The sequence below is a fragment of the Toxotes jaculatrix genome, chromosome 13 (assembly GCF_017976425.1).
Source record: "Toxotes jaculatrix isolate fToxJac2 chromosome 13, fToxJac2.pri, whole genome shotgun sequence".
NCBI lineage: Eukaryota > Metazoa > Chordata > Actinopteri > Toxotidae > Toxotes > Toxotes jaculatrix.
Genome location: NC_054406.1, coordinates 14,380,280 through 14,398,007, shown reverse-complemented (window position 1 = coordinate 14,398,007; position 17,728 = coordinate 14,380,280). Strand labels below are relative to the sequence as shown.

Genomic DNA, 17,728 nt, shown 5'->3' with positions numbered 1-17,728 from the left:
TAAGCTGAACCCAGGTGAATGAGGGACAGAAAAAGAAGTGTAGCTGTTGGACAATGGAGTGTGGGAGATGAGACAGAGAAGGAGAGGAGACATAAATCAGTCCAAGCCTGCAGCAGGACAGACGAAGCGTGCCTCGTAGATACAGAGGTTAACTCAATATTTCCTCCCTAAAAACTTACGATGCAGATGGGGAAGAGGACGTCCCATTTTTGCCTTTATCTCTCTGGCTCACTCTCTCTCCCTCTGTGACACTGTCTCTCCTTCTGACCTTCCCTCCCGTCCTGTCAACACCCCTCCGCTCTCTTGACACTAATCGCGGATAGGGGTGACTCCCTGTTCAGTTCCCGTTTATGTGATTGATTTCATCAGGGCTCCGTCTTATATTAAAACCAGATCTCCTCATTTTTCCTCTCTTATCTCTAAGTCCCAGTCATCAGGAGGTGATCAGAGACACACAGTGGAATGTTCCAGTTGCTACGAGACAAGATATAACAACGAAGATCAAAGGCGGCGTCAGTCTACATTGTCAGTCTGGGACGTTTTTTTTTTTCGGGGGGGGGGGGGGGGGGGAGCTTGCTGCATAACATTACTGCAAACTTATATAATCTGGATATGACTTTTAAAGTCCCCTGAGATGTCTACATGCTATATGTGAGACTTTATAGCTTAAGTATTAGATCTTCATTAGTATAAAGGAATTATTTGCACATCTGTTACCACTATAAACACACAAACACATACACACAAACACACACACACAAAAATCGGGACAAATTTCTGGTTAATGCGCTGTAAAAGTGTCTAGTCTGCTCCCCAGAATGTCAAGCTTGAGCGTGGTTCATCAGGATGGAGAAAAAACAAAACAAAACAAAAGAGCATTTAATGACAACAAACATTCGGATAATTGTGTCGTGTTGAATGAACTCCATTTCCTTGTTCACCTGCCTCATGGAATTCCTGCGGGGCTGCCAAGAGCCAATAAAACAGCACATTCAGCTTTTGCGATGCTAGACGCAATAACAACCTTCTCATTATGCATTATGAGGCAAATGGTTGAAATTAAGTGGAAAGAAAGAAACACTGAATAGGGATTTTTTCCTGTTTTTGAACAGTGGGATCTGTGCTCAGCACTTCAGTCAGATTATATCAGTGCATCTAGCATGACGGAGCATAGTTTGAGAGGTTATGATAAGGCTGGAGGAGGCTACATCAGTCCACATGCATCTAATGGTTCATTAAGAGCTGATTCTCAAGATCAGATATGTGTTTATCTCCAACCTGGCAGCCAGAAGAAGGGGACATTCTTGAGAGTCTGGAGTTAGTTTTAGATTGATGGGCCCTCACTTAGATAATCACCAGACCAAAGGAGGGCTGAAGCAGCTTCTTTGTCTCCACTTGGCAGCTGGAGGGGACGGGAGGATTGGTGGGAGGAATATGAGAGTTAGAGAGGAATAAAACTTACACCACAGACATGAGAATGAGACACATCCTTGGACACTAGAGGAGCAGAGGGGGAGGATGGAGAGATGCTGAGAGGTGGCGGAGGCCAGGCTCCTTAAACAGAGCCTATCCAGAGCAAATAAATCAGAACAGACACAGAGATCGGCCCTGTTGTCTTTACAGGAAGCTCGAGGTGCACGTGTTCTACAAAAAAATGGTTTGTAACTTTGAAACATCTGGGCGATGCAGCTGTTGTTCTGTCTGAACTTTACAAGCTCTCCTATTTAAAGCTGCTCTGGCCAGTATTTCTATGTCAACAATGGATCACATTACTATTTGTATGTGGAAGGGGGCAATCGTAGTGATGAGCCCACAGAGAATCATCACTCAGCTCTGGAGTTAATCTCAGTTCCAAAGAGTTTCATAGCGTTTTTCCTCCCGCTCACAACTTTATTGTTTACTGATAACTGTATCTTCGACCACAGCAGTAGCCTTTGTGTAATGTAAAAACATTACACATACTATATATTAAGTTAAAGACTAGCTGGTGACTATAGTGGGGCATTTAGAAGCTAAAAAGCCACATATTTCCCTTAGGATTTGGTGGAGCTTGTGGAAATTTAAATTCATCAGGTGCCCAGAAAAGCGATGATTCCATATTAATGCAAATGTTGCTCTGTATCTCCTGGATGTGTAAACATGCAAGTGTTTGCTAACAAACTAGACCCGTCGAAAAGGTAATAAAATATCAGTGTTGCGTTCATAGCTTGTGCTGCCCCCAAGTGGCCAAAAAAATCATCTTTTGCTTAAGCTTAATTACTGTACAGCACAATAACTCCACTGTGCAGCAAGACACATAAAGGGTCAAAGGAGGAACGTTAATAAGTAAGACAGAGTGAAAGGTATACCTTCATGAAGTCATATTAATTTCTTCCAGTGAACTAAATCCCTCCAAGGGTGGGAGTCTCTGCAGTGTTATTACTCCAAACAAACCTAAATGGCCGACCCGCCAAAATAAGGAATGACAAGGATGAAGAGGGGATTTGAGGGAGAAGTGGGTGTTGAGAGACCTCTTTCACCAAGTTTGTTTACAAGTTGTTAGTTGGCAAATAAGTGCAAAGCGGAGAAAGAGGACACCAGGCCAAGTGCGGTCGGAATACCACGGGCTGGCAAGACTGAGTCAGATTAGGTTGACTGTGTGATCTTGCCCAGCCCAGGCAGATGCCTCCAACCTACGTGCAAGCGTGCGAGTGAGATCATAGATGAGAAAATGTGTCATTTCCTCTGGGATACACCCTTGTTAATGATCTGTCAAATTTTACACACAGCAGACTTTATGTTCCGTTAAACACCTGATACTTTAACAGCTACAGAAAACGAGTCATTCGGTTCTTCTGTGATTTATATGATGCTCTGAAAAGGAAGACTTTGTATTTAATTCTGAAAATAAAAGGCAGTACGGAGAGGCACACATGTTTAACAGTGTGCCATTTCAACTGTGTGACAGCTGATTGAGGGACTTGAACGGCCTCCATTGGACCAAGCAAAGCCCATGACTGACTTCCAACAACTGACACAAAAGCTTAATGGCAAGAATTGGAGAGACAGTGGAGAAAGAAAGAAAGAAGGAGAGGTAGACAAGGAAAGGGAAAGCTGCTCAAGTTCCTGGGATGACACAGAACAGGCCGCTGCGGGAAACCTCAGCTCCTTCGTTCACTGTGGTCTGAGAACATAAAAAGCACCACACCGTTTGATCTCTAGACTTGAATACGTCTCACAGCTTCATAAAAAAATAACACAGCTTTGAAAACCATATTCCTCAATTATTCCCCCATTACTCCTCCCTCTTTCTACCTCTCTCTCCCCCCTTTCTTCCATTCCTCCCACATTAGTGATTCTGTCTTTGAAATCAAAGTGGGATGAAGATTAAAGTCTGGGTGAGGGGAAGAGCTGTGTGGTATGGGGCAGCCCGGCACTTTGCCACAGCTTTTAGTTGGGGCTTGATCCATGGAGCTATTCGCCCTCTGCCAGCCCACTGTTAGCTCTGTTCTAGTGACCGAAGACGGCTGGGAAATGAAGGAGGGCTTTTGTTCCTCGCATCCAAGATGACACACTCAACACAACTTGTCAACTCTCCATCAGTTTTCTACTCAAGACATACCCACTTGAGCAAAATCCCCCATTATCCATTCACACCTCGTGCTCTAACATCTCTGGAAGGATTTAAAAGTCTTCCAGAGGAATGTGACCCTATAGCACTGTAAAAGCAAGCAACGGTTAAGCTTCCCTTTGAACCTTCCTGCCTGCTCTCCATTTCTACATTTATCAACCAGCATCTGCCCACCAGCTAAGCACCCGTCAGTCAAAAGCCACCAGACCATCACCGCTTCCTCTCTGCCTACTGTGCACGCACTGTGACCCACCGTGACCTGGGAAATGTCACCAATTATGAAGCAGTTGAAAGAGTCAGAGGGTCAAATCTCATGTCAGTCACTGTTAAGGATTATGTTTGTTACCCTTGTCACTCTGTGGTTGCCTGCACAGGATCCTTACTACACAAAGAGAAACTTGTATTCCAGTAGTGTCTGTCTGCAGAAGGTATCAAATACTTTTTGAGTAGTTTAGATGCTTACCGTTCCCACCATCTTATTTTAGCGTGCTAACATTTGATAATTAGCAGTAAACATGAACAATAACTATTTAATTGCACACAAAAATACTGAACAAATTCAAATTTTGACCTGATGATGGTGCTGCATAGATAAATGAATTGCCAAAGTCTCTACATTTCATTCTCTGGGGGACACCAATGTGTATTGAGACATTTCACAAATGTCAGAACCACAAACATGGAACTCATGGTAGTGCTATAGGGAAAAGTCAGGGGGTCACCAAAGTCATTAGGATTCTGATATTTGTGGATAGATGGATGGGTATTTGGACCAGATTTTATGGCAATCTATCAAATACTTGTTGAGATATTTCAGTGTGGACCAAAGTGGACCTATCGAGTGAACCTATGGCTTCAATGGGAGACTAACATCACTGGCTTCAATAAAACAATCAAAGAACCTTTTTCAAAATAAATAGAAGAGCGTTCTTCTAAATATCTTGCCCCATATTTGAAAAATCATACTGTATACACACTGTAAAAGACCCAGCCCAAGGCTTACCACAACTCACTCCCTAGATGTAAAAGGGACATGGGAACATCCTCATTTGAGATAACTATTGCCATCACTGACTTCAAAGAAAGACAGAGGGAGCAACAGTGGAAAGCCTCAACCAATCCCCTAATGCTACCAGGCCCATTTCCATACCACATTCTGGCTTCTTATCCTCAGTGACCTCAAAAAACCTTTGTAGGCATATCACTGTTGTCGGGTGAAAACAAAAAGAAGAAGAAGAAAAAAGTGTTTTTAGCTTGAAAGCCCTGCATTTTTTAAGTAATTTAATTGGCAATGAAAAGGTTTCATGCACCCTGAGGACACGTGTTGCTCAATCCACAAAAGAGAACTGAATTAATTTTAATTTTAAATATGCAAATGTTCACTGGAAAATTGAAACAATAGAAAATGGCAAGATAATATACTATAAGAATGACAACATTAACTATTCATTGATTTTAATCAATTTGAAAAAAAAAACTTGAAAACAACAAACAACATGCCCATAAACAGTGTGTTTTTTTTTTTCAGAGAGACTCTGCAGCACATGGAGAGAGCAGAGTGCTTCTTGGAGAAACAGGAACAGAGGAGGAGATGGGGTTCAGGCTGGAGACTCTGCTAGAGCAATTATCTTGTTCCTCAAACCTGCCGTTTAATGGAAATCCTAGGCCTTAGCCAAACTACACGCCTGTCTTTAGGTATGAACCTCCGAACTGATCCACGCCCCCCTTCTCCCCCTCTCTCATTCCACCAAATATTTTCATAGGACATCTGACTTCAGTGGCACACTATTAGTTCCACAGGTGTGGAGAGACAAACTCCATTAAAACACCCCAGGACATTCCACCACTGCACTTGCCATGGGCTCAAATACATGGCCATACTTTCTCTCCCTCTGTTGCATCGTACGGGTTGTAATTTTAATGTCTTTTCAATACCTGCCCGTTCCACCATTCCCTGAACGTGACCAGTCACCAGATTTTTGAATTATATTAATTTAATAGTTACACACTCTGGTTTCTCTGTGTATGAACATGTGCCTCGGTGTGTCTGTGTGTGTGTGTGTGTGTGTGTGTGTGTGTGTGTGTGTGTGAGTGTGTGTTTATTGCTACAGTAGCTGGAAATATGCACCGACTCTTAGCGACTGTGAACTGTTGTTGTTTTAAGCCCTTTGGAGGTCTCTGTATCACTCCCACTCAAACTGGCACGGGATACAAACTGCAACCAGATGGAGGGCTTCTGCCATTGTTTTCCAGTTGAGCAATATCATGCTAGCGGGCAACGCAGAGAGGAGGGAGGTGGGTAAAAGAATCATCAACACAATCTGAAATCTGTGCTCTAAGGGCATGTGGTACACAATGGAAATAGATTATATGTCTAGTCTTTCTGTCTTTTGTCTCCCTTGTCTGCTTATTTGTGTCACTCTCGTTTTTTTTATTTCTCTCCTTGCAGATGTAAACATCTTTCCCTCAGTTTCCCATGTGAAGTGTGAGGTCGTAACAGAGTAGTGAAAGGGCACGTGTGAATGAAGGCCATCAAACAGAGACATGATGGTCCGTCCAGAGCCAGCGGAATGGCTGCCTGCAGCCCGCAAACGACCCCAAAATGACTCAGAGTCCCGCGTATGTAAATTGCCCACAAAACCTCTCTTTCCTTTCAAATCATTCATCCACTGCTGAGAAAGCATAACCCCAGGCCCTGTCTGACGCGTCTCTTTAGCACTACTCTGTATGGTTTGGAAGCCAGCGTGTTTACTTAGGTCTGGAGAGGTAGGAGCGAAAACCCCAACACTCTTTGTGTGTGTGTGTGTTTTCTATGCAAAGCAAAACTAGATGGGGACAGAAGACATCGATTCATGCTCAAAACCATAAGTTTAAGAAAACTTTACGTGTGTTGGCGGTGGAGGTGGTGCATGTCGAGGGTGAGCTTTGTGGTAGGTGGGTTTAAAGGAGAACAAGCCAATACATGTTCTGTAAATCCGGAGTAATGGTTTTTGAATGGTCTGTAAAAATGTTCTGAGCCTTTAGCATGTCGGTGTGGGTGCGGGTGTGCGTACCGTACATGCCTGTAGGTGTGCATGTCTATTTATGTGTATGAGTGTGAGTATGAGTACATATGCATCACAGACGTGCAAACAGAGAAGAATAAATTAAGGTTTTGGTCCAAACTATTGCTACAGAGTGGAAAGAACAGCCAGAGTCCACTGTGATATAACAGCACAAACTTGGCATGGGTGCCTTAAGGGTTGGTTACTCAAATTATTGACTGTGACTGAGACTTTTACCATGGTCTCCATGAAAACGTCTGATATTCTGAGTTCTTTGGATTATCCAGATTAACAGGCTGGTAGAACAAATCTTTGTTTGGCAAGTCACAAATAGATCTCAAGTCAAGTTGAATTCCTGAACTTTTTGTATTTCAAATCCTTGCGAGTCATTATTTCTTTGTCTGCTGGTCTTCACTGCAAACACCTGTTTCCCTCCTCCTTGTGCGACATGATTGGATGCATACTTTTCTAAAAAGAAAGAAAATTAAGAAACTAGATCATGAAGTCAAGAGCGATTGTCCGACATCTCTGTCGCCATGCTCCATATTTGCTCTCAGTCGGCTATGCTAACACTGACCAGGATCGCGTGGTATGAGAGAGCTGTGTTTAGACGGCTTCTCACAGCCCCTCAGTTGAGAACAGTGCAAATAGACATAATGCCGAAATAACAGTCGTCGGAATGCAACGCTGCTTATGTGGCTGTTGGCCTTGGATGGAGATTTAAGGTTGTGAGGCAGACAGATCAACTCCCCCCACTTTCCTGCTACATGTTGTTCTGGTCTGCCATGTTTTCGGAGGAGCCTGTTGTCTAAAGGCAGTCTGGGATATTAATGGGAGGGATTGGGGGCGGCAACAACCAAACAGACATTGGTGATGGGTTACACATCAGGGTAAATAAACAGGTATTAGCAAATAGCAAAAGGTAGCACCACAGGTTCAGACATCACGTGAAATGTTTCCTGGCAACAAGTTGCCAACAAGGGGTCAGTATTTTGGCACTGTGGACAAATCACTGCGTTCAAGACAAGAGAACTACACCGGTGGGAAATATCACACACTCAGCTAACAGGAGGAGTAAACTGATTACTGATAAGGAATATAAACCCTTCACACCTTCCTGCTATTACTAAATCATTTTCCCAGACTGGAGATCTTGCCTCTCTCTCACTGAGAAAAGCAGGGAGGAAGAATGACATGAAAAAGATTCAAAGTGCAGACTTGAAAACAAACAGTGTCTGACTTACTTTCCCTGCGTTTTCTTTCTATTACTCCTTACCCCTAGCCTGCCCATGCCATAACTTTCTCTCCCTCTGTCTCCCCTGGACAACGTATTATAACGGCTGCGGTTTTTATTGGAATGACTTAAATGGCCCTTAAAATGCCGTTTGAATGATGGGTGCTGGTGTCTGTCCTCTGAGAGTGCACATGTATGTGTTTGTGTGCGAGTGTGCGTCGGCTCCAGACCCCCGTTTCCATCAACGATGCCAAATTTCTTTCAGCCGCCCACCCACCCAACCCAACCCCCCCTCCTCCAGACCTCCACCTCCACCCCCCCACTTCTTGATGTTCACCACATCTCCCACAGTGGTCACACTCAATTTTGCTTGTGTGCGTTTTTTTTTTTCTCCCCCCTCCTGCCTCTGCTTCTTTATCCACACTGTGGGGAAAAACACAATTGCCCTCTCACACTCATAAGGTAATGGCTACAATTTGCTTATCGCACAGGCACAGATGTGTAAATAAATCGAGTCTAGACTGATAGGGGAGACAAAACCCTACCATCTGGGTTGAAAACTGTGTTTCCCAAAGCATCATAAGTCAACAGAACAAAGATGTTTTTTGTTCTAGGACACTTTTGAGAAACCGGTCCAGTCCTGGCCAGTCTTAATTTCTGTATCTGTGGATCAGATGATTTTCTCAGCTAACAAACGTCACCATCCATTACTTTGTCTGCCTGTCTGTGCTGTCTGCATCTCTGCATATGCTCCCACCCACCAGACACTTTGTGTTACTGTCTGAGCTTCCCTCTTGTTGCAGAAAAATGCACCGAAAATGATTACAGATACATTCCACACGCCCTCTACGGAGGGAATGATGGACCAGTAGAGACACACAGGGAGAGAGGATGCAGAGAGGACATAGGATGAAGTGCATCTGAGGTTACAGGTGAGGCATGACACGACTCCTTCCTCCCTGGAGCTCAGAACACGTAGAGGAGCGAGGAGACTCAAAGTTTGAGTCTCTGCATGGGAACATGGGCTCACGCTTCTATGTGTTTTACAGTCTATGCACAAGAAACAACAGCGCTGTCATGGCATTTCTTGACAATAGACAGACAAGACATGTAGGCAGTATCTTAGCAAAATGCCAAAACTGCTAAAGGACACAACAGAAGACAGAATCCAAATGTGCCAGACAGAACTGAATCCACAGACAGACCGAGGCTGTGAATATGCTGTTGTGTCTGGCAGGCCTGAGAACTATTTGGACAATTTTGGACCCTGGCAGCATTACAACTAATGCTTTTCTTTTTCCCCTCCTCTCTGAATAATCGTATTGAGAGGGGTGTAATGGGTAGGGAGGAAGGCAGGAGGAGGAGTGTCACATGGAGTAGATTAGCAGATTAATCGATGCAGACTCCATGGACTGCATACCTCAGGTGTGTGTGAGTGTAACAAGGAGTTTAAAATAACTGTCCTAGCACCGCTAAGGAAAGGGGGAGGGGTCTTCAACTGGGACAACCCTGTAACAATGGTAGCCATATTGCTAACAGTCCCGCCACTCTTGAACCGTAATTGCTGTTTTCTTTCCAACCCTGTCACCAGACAATAACATTAATGTTGGACATTTCTGAAAAATTCTGGATTGCAGTCAGAGACAATGTTATTTTATAGACAATAACAACCTTTTAAAAGAGGTTTGCCTACCATTTCTGCACCTACGTTATGGAACACAAGTCTCCTGAATGAAAGTGATTGTTTTCCCTTACTATCAGGAGCAATTGGATCAGAGTTATATGGTGCAGTACAACAGAAGCATTATCTTTCCTAGAGAAGAGCTCCACATTATGACTATCATCACTCTCTGCTCACTGGGAGATGCCTTTCAACAAGAAAAGCTCCAGAGAAAACAGCAAGACATATGTGATCAACAGAATTATGTACAGAAAACAGAAAAAGACACAAGGCAGAGAGAAATGTTAGCGAACCTGGTTTTCGGATCACAAACACACTGTATACAGCCTGCTGTGGAAAGGCCATCAATTCATTAGGGCACTGTTAGTGTGTACTGTGCTGACTTAGAGGGGGTCTACACACAATCCCCACAAGTGTTCAAGGGGTCTGGATTTGTCATTGTCTCCACGTGAGAGTGGATGGCTGTTTGTGCGTTTCCCTACTTTGTTACAGCTGGCTTGTCTCAGCTGGCCTTCCTCAGCATCCCTGAAGACAAGATGTCCTGGTTGATCCCCTCCCAGAGAGGGATTAAGAACACAGATATGTGGTTCTCTTTAGGTCTCTGATATTTCAAACATTTTCACACCAGGCAGGTGTTTGTTTTTATACTGCAAATTATGAATATTGTGGGACCTAAGACGTGAAACTTGAAAATGAATTCCTTCCTGTTTTCACAGGATTCACACCACCATAAGACATTATTTGTGAAAGAGTAATTTCATCTTTCTTAACAACTGAAAACTTGCACAGTCTGGGTATGCAGTTTTATTTCTTTACAATTCAAATCAACGAAGATATAACTTTAGAGAGAACAACCTTTTATGTTTATGTATAGTATTAGAAAAATATAAAATATACAAAATTATTAAAGAGGTTCTCCAGTGATTTGGGACTGGACTTCCATAGTGTCTGGGGACTTGCAAGATGTCAATTTAAATAAGAATAAATGCTGCTGGGGTCAAGACATCCCAACTTTTAGAACCTTGTATAGGTCAAGGTCCAAAAACACTGGATACTACACTTCCCATAATCCAATGCAATAAAATCTCTTGGTCTTTCTTTTTCCAAATTTCCAGATTGGATTATTTTGTCAGACTTCTGAAAGTTCCATCAAATGCCAAAGTTTTGGGCCATGAATCCAAAACAATGAGCTGAAAGATGCTAAAAAAGGTCTGCAGAGCTGAGTGTGACTGCAGAGTCTCAGTGGTATCATCGCTACGAACGACCCATTTTGCAGTCTAACCACGAATAAGCCTCTGACTCTGCTGTCTCTTCACTGTCTCTCTGCTCCCAACATGAGGTTTGAATCAGCAAGCTGTCATATGGCAGGGACACAGCATTCAGGACACATCCTCTCACTATAACGATCTGGCGGACATGTCTGCATCCTCGTCTTCCTCCTCCGCCTCCTTGTTATCCCTCCCTCTTCCTTCCAGATGATGAGGGATACAGAACATGCCTCTTCCCTGTGGTGGAAGACAGTGACTGGAGTACAGTGAATGGACGCTGTATTACAGGGCGAAATGGGAGCTTACTCTGTTGCTGAGCAAACTACAGAATATAAAGGCAGTACTGTTTGACTCAAATCTATCTTTTAAATCTTCAAAACTACACAGATTTTTTTGCTTCCCCCGAGAGATTAACGGCATAGAAAGTTTAGCTGATTGCAGGAGTTCTGGGGTATTACTGAGCTTGTTGCTCAACTTGAGGAATGGGCCGGGTGTTCCCGACAGGGTAAACAAACACTGGAGTAGTAAAGAGGTTGTGGCGAACTGAAGCAGAGTAATTCATGGAGGAATGATCTGTGTCTGGGAGCAAACAGACGGCCCCTGCATGTTTCTGTTGACACTGGTTCAAATCCTCGGCCAGATCAAAGACGCCACATGGTTGCTACAAACTGACTGCTCCTCAGACCAAGCTTATTTTCTCTTTTCTGCTTCTTCTACCTTCAAATCTTTTCCTATACTTTCACCTCTCCTTGCCTCTTTCCCACTATCACCGCCCCCTTCCACTTTCTTCTATCCCCATTTTCATCATGTCCTACTTCAATCTTTCCTTCTTTTCCAAATGGATCTATCGCCATCCCTCTTTCCTAACGCTTCCTGATGTTTCCCATATCCCTATCACACTTTCACCACATGTCAGGAAGACTTGGGTTTGTGTGGTTTCTGCCCAGCTTTGGGAGTACTCCAGCTCAGGCTCCATTGGGCTGGTTTGTCGGTTCGGCTTGTGGAGCAGACCGGGGCCCACTGTTAGGAAATGACCACTTCTCTGGTTCAAATTAGCAATGAGGCAACGCAACAGGGCTTTTTGCTGGCGGCTCGAAGAGGAAAGAGCAGAAAAAGTGGAGTAGAGAGAAAATGTAGCCATCTGCAAACCACATGAAAGTGAGTGGTAATTGATTCAAAGCCCCCTCTAATTAAGTATTATGTTGGTTGGCCAAAGAACATCCTCCCAGAAGTGGTTTTACTTCTGCAGTGTTCACTGTCCAAACAACTGCAGGCTTGCATGGTTAATGTCAGGTAGAGGATGTTTTTATTCTGCAATCTATCATCTATAGAACATCCAGGTTTTAACTCCGCTCATGTAAATCTCTGAGCCTCCCCAGTTTTTAACAAGACAGCTCACTTCTGTGGTGCTTTATGCAACTGCAGCTTATGGACAACAGCAGCTTCTCAAACCCTGTGATATTGCTCTCATACGTGGAAAGAGGTCAAAACTCTGCACTCATATGGATGAATGAGCTGACCACTGATGTTTTTGATCTACAGAGATTTACTTAATGTCATCACTACATATGGTGAATGAGGCACCACTGATTTAAATGCCAGGTTTTATAAGGATAAGCTTTCCGTATTTGCTTGCATGTTTACTCATGTTACCTATAGAGGCTCACATTGACAGACAAAACAGAGCAAAATGCCGTGATGTAGAGGCAAACAGTGAGGCTGTCATCCAATTAGTCTTGTGTTTGTTTATCCTAGTCTTCACTGTACAGCATCTCAAATGTTCTCCATGAAACTCTACTCCACTTGTATCCCTCCTAAATTGTTACTGGAGGCAGAGCAATAACCCTTCCTGTCTTGTGAGCATGAAACAAAATAATTCTTCTTCAACAGCTTCTTTAAGCACACAGGAATGCTGCCAGACTGCACTGCCTCTCGTGTCTAACTTCAGGAAGCATTACATGTATTGTAGGGATAAACAGAAACAAGAGAACTGCAGTTAAGACCATGTACACACACACACACACACACAAAACACAGAATGCACTCAGTAGAGCAAGGCTCACACAGCGTCCACCTAAAATGAGCTGGAGTGAGCACAAAGTCGCTTTTTCATTTCATCGTTTCACTGCTTTGCTGCTGATTACAGGAAATGATTAGGACAAAAGCCTTGAAGGACTGGTTGTGTTGAATGCTGCTTAATGCCTCTGAGCGTTGCATTATGAAACACATGTTGCTCAATGAGCTCAAAGTCTGTACAGAAAGGATTAAGTCTCTAAGCCAAGGCCATGTAAACATAAAGTCTGAGCGAACCAGCACCCTGCATTGAACAATCATGGGATACTGTATTAGCTCAAGTAGAAATTTGTGTGTTTTGTCTAATTAGTTTTTTTTTTTTTTTAATTCACTGTCTTCACATGGGATTGAAGCCATGGTAAACATATATCAGGGTACAAAAAGACTGTGTGAACCACTAGAATCGTAAATTAGGCTCTTGAGACGCATAATACGGTGTGACATAACTAAATTTTCAAAAGAAACAACCCAAAAGCCCCGGGTGGTCCACTGTAGGGGATGAGTCCACTTAAAACCATCTTTCTGAGCAACACTGTGAGCCAAGCTAAATTTCAGTTGTTTATCTGGGCAGAAACTGGCAACCCCTGCCAGTTTGTTTAAGGCTGGAAAGGAGAGGGCTCACAGATGTCTGTGGCCATGTGGTGGACACCTGTAATCACCTGCTAGTGAAAGATGGCAGAGTGATTAATATGTTAAAAGACATAAGACATTTTGACAGTCTAAAATGTTTCCATTTCATATCACGCTGAGCGTCATTTACATTACCAAAATAAGCTCAAAACAGATGCTAAAATGTCTGAAATGTCTTCTAAGTTGTTTGTGTCATAACCTCCGACTGTTAACTGTGCTACGAGCCCACACAGATGTGCATTTAGCAGCTAAAGGATGACATATTTCTTGTTGGTGAAGACCAAAACAGAGCTAAAAGCAGGGTGCATACTGGACTTAAATTCTTCATGTGGCCAGAAACACTAAAGAATGAAAGCTAATGTTGTTCCATGTTTTCCATATGTGTAAATATGCAACCTCTTGCTAACATGTTCACCATCAACTACATCACTAGCTGCCATGTAAAACAGTATGTCAGTGGTTTGTTTACAGCTTGTTCTGCTGCTCCAAGTGGCCAAAAAAATAATAATTTATTGCTTTAAATGTACTACAAATGTTTAAAAATAGCAGAATTTAAAAATCTGCAACATTTTGCATTAAGTATCTTGTTTTTTTCTGCAACAATATAATTATTGCCAACATTTAAGCTTGTAAGAGCTATAGATGGATTTCTATGGAAAATTGAACATTTTACATTTAGGGAAATATACTTATTTGTTTTCTGGCCAAGAGCTCCATGAGAAACAATGCCATTCTCCTGTCTGTTCACTTAATATAAAGCAATTACTAACAGCTGGTTAGCTTAGCTTAGCAGAAATACGAGAGGTGAGTCAAAACATCTCATCTTGGTCTATTTCTTATTTATTAATGAGTTTTAGAGGTGCTGGTAGTCTGGCATAGATAGCCTTGGTAAGAAAGCTATTTCTCAAAACAGCAGCAAGCTTCACCATGAGGTAATTGGTGGAACAAAACTTGTTGATTCATAGTAGATATGAAGTTGCTGTCTGCTACTAAGGATTAGGAAAAAAACCCAGTGTGTGATTGTACAATACGTATGTCACTTAGTAAGCATCCATTTCCTACTCCAGAAAATCTGGTTGAAATAAAATGCTTTTTATTATCCTGCTCTGAGGGGACCATAACACCACAATAACCCTGGTCTCTTTTCTCTTTTTACGAACACCTACGCACACGTCTAAATCAAGCTCAGACTGAACAATAACAAAGTCTGGAGCTTTTCAAACTGTCTCAGAAGAGCTGTTTCCAACCCCTTACTCAATACTGACCCATCAGAGATATATCCATCCTGCATCTGAAATGATATAATAAAAATAAACAGTTGGCTCGGGTAGTATGTCTGTAACAAGATGAAAAGAGGGATAATGTGAGTTTTATACTGAGGAGTTGACCCCTGTTAAGATTTGGCCCAGTGTCCTGCTTTTGGAAGCCCCAAACAAAATTCTTGCCAGACGGTGAACCGAGGGGCAATGAATGAGAGGTAGCAGAGTCAAAAACCAAAGGCAAATAAACCTACACTGTACACACATGCTCATTTGTACTCACTACCTGAACATACAAACATCTGCCCTGCGCAGCCAACTAAACATCAAACACTCTTCAATTGGCTTTACTCAAAGTTATGGATTCCCCCATCCCCTTTTGTGTTTCCATAACTGAGACTGGTAAGTGGGGAGGTTACGCACATCCTCAGGAGGCAAAGGGAAACTCTTGTTTCCTTGCATCCAGAGTTGAACCAGGAAAGACTCAGCCTCAGTGGTGGAGCATAAGATGTCACATCCCATTAACTAGGAACAGCACTGTTGCTGGATGAGCGCTCAGGCTCTCATTCCTGTTTGTTCTTGCTGGATTCTCCTTGAAAATACAAGCTGCTGCCCACCCCACCCCCAAAAACGTGGAAAAATATAGATTTGACTCCAGGAAGCATTGCTTAATACATGCGTTGTCCATGGCTTACTTACTGCGCCTTGTTCAGGCCTCACTGACAAAAAGCAATGTCTGGCATTGGAGAACAAGGTTGCTTTACCACAGGGGTTTTAGTTTGAGGCCAGTAAAAAGCGAGGGCTTGATTCAAGAGGATTTGTAGTCTACACCAGTAAAAACGGATGGAAAGGACAGAGAAAGGGGAAGAAGCAGGGGCAACTGGAATGAAAATCAAGACGGGAGGGGAATGCTGAAGGGGGAAAAAGTGGCAATGCGACGATGAGAGTCCCCACTTCCTCCTGCCTCTGTTTCGTAAGCGTGCCTGCAATAAGTTCCTTCTCATAGCTGAAGAGGGCATGTTGTCAAGCTCCTCTCAGCCTGCAGGCTCTTCTAAGACTGAGACACTGCTGACAGAGTCAATGGGAGGCGGAGGAAAAATAACAAGGGGCGTCTGCCAAGCCTCCCCACTGCTCGGTCTCCCTGTCTCTCTTTCTCTGTCCCCCTGTTGCTGCCAGCCCAATGGAAAAACTCCCTTTGGTCCAGACACAGTTATGAGAGAATGAAAGTGCAAGTGGGAGACAGATAAACACAGATAAAGGGAAACAGACAAATGAATCAGAGAATGACACAGACAGAGAACTAAATAAGTTAAGTTGCCAAAATTGTAATACAAATAAAATTAGAATCATAGAAAACTGCACAAACTCTCCACTGTTTTTTTTTTGTTTGTTTTCGTCCACCTCCTAATGCCCTTTGCTCGGTTTCTTCAGAGCTCATACAGAGCCGACATAACAGACTTCACTACAAGGGCTGGATTAATAATGTGCTCCTCCATCCTCTCTGGAGCACCATATGTCTCTATCTGCCATATAGCTGACTGAGTTCCACATGTCTCAGCTACATGTCCAGGCCAAGATGGCAACTAGTGATGTGTAGACAAGCTTAGAGACTATAAACACACAAGGCAAAAGGAAGTAGAGGGAGACAAGATGCAAATCTTTGTGCAACGGCATGCAAAAATATGTTTCAGTTTTTTATTGTGTCTCTTTTTTTCTTCTCCCCTTTTAGCTGAAAAACAAATCCGGCCTATTAATCTTGAATGTTATGGTCCAGGCAATGATTAAGACCAGGGCCTGTATTCTGTTTCCACCGCCCTTCATGGCAATTCCTCATTCAGAATATCAGCAGCACCGGTTAGCAAGCCTTATAATACGTGCTGAAGAGTGTGTGCATGTACAGTGTGTGTGTGTGTGTGTGTGTGTGTATTTGTGTAATTACAGGCCTGGTCTTCCGGCACAAAAGAGCACTTTAAGAAAACACGCTCTTTGTCGGAGAGATCCTTAAAGGAGGGCCCTGTTTTCACTCTCTTTCCTCAGGAAAATGTGTGTGTGTGTGTCTGTGTGTGTCCCCGTGTGTGTCTGTGTGTGTCGGTGCGTGTGTGTTCTGAAGGTGTTTGGGTTCCAGGGAAGCAAAGGAATAAGTGGGCGTTTACTTTTCCTTGAGAATGAGTGGCATTCTCCTTCATTTCCTGTTAGCACTGCACAAGAGTGACCCACACACATATACATATACAAACATGGACTACAGGACCATTAGGGAGTGAAATACAGTACATGCAAGTGATACATAAAAATTTTAAAAACAAAGACAGCGTGATCTCTACTGAGCCTTAAAGTGAGAAAGGATGTGACTAAATCATGGTGTCTGAATGGTAACAGAGTAATGAGAAACTGCATTGATTATTATCAGTTACGACAGATTTTAGTTTAGAGTTGCATTTGTCAGATGTAATAACACTCATAAAGTCACAATAATTAATCACTTAAGCGTTCACAAATATAACAACAGGTCCTCTTAACTACAAGATGCTATGTGTTTCTAAGTGAATAGCCTGGTATTCTGCCTCCTTGTGGCCACAAAGTGTAGACTATTTAATAAAGCAAAGACTGATACATTGTGGGTATTAGTGCAGAAATGGCTCCTAAAAGACCAGTTGAAATCTCCACACCTTCATTTAGTCCGAAGTACATTAAGGTGCCTGGAGGAGACATTCATACGGCCTTACATCAGAGCCATCCAAAGGTGCTTCCCTTTCAATTCTCTCTCTTTTGCTGCTCTGCTGATGAAAGCTCGCTCAAAAATCTCTACAGATCTGCAGGGAGGACCTTGTTCTTTCACCTTGACATCAGAACAGGAATCATCCCTTGAAGATTTTCAAAAAATGGAGGAGTTGATGTTAAGTTTGGAGTCTTAAAAGTCCCAACTTCA

General features: G+C 42.9%; 1 protein-coding gene across 1 annotated transcript in view; it reads right to left on the bottom strand.

The window, feature by feature from the left end:
- The window catches only part of col8a2 (collagen, type VIII, alpha 2), a 44,338-nt gene that overhangs the window by 23,572 nt on the left and 3,038 nt on the right, over nt 1-17,728 (bottom strand). The window lies entirely within an intron of this gene.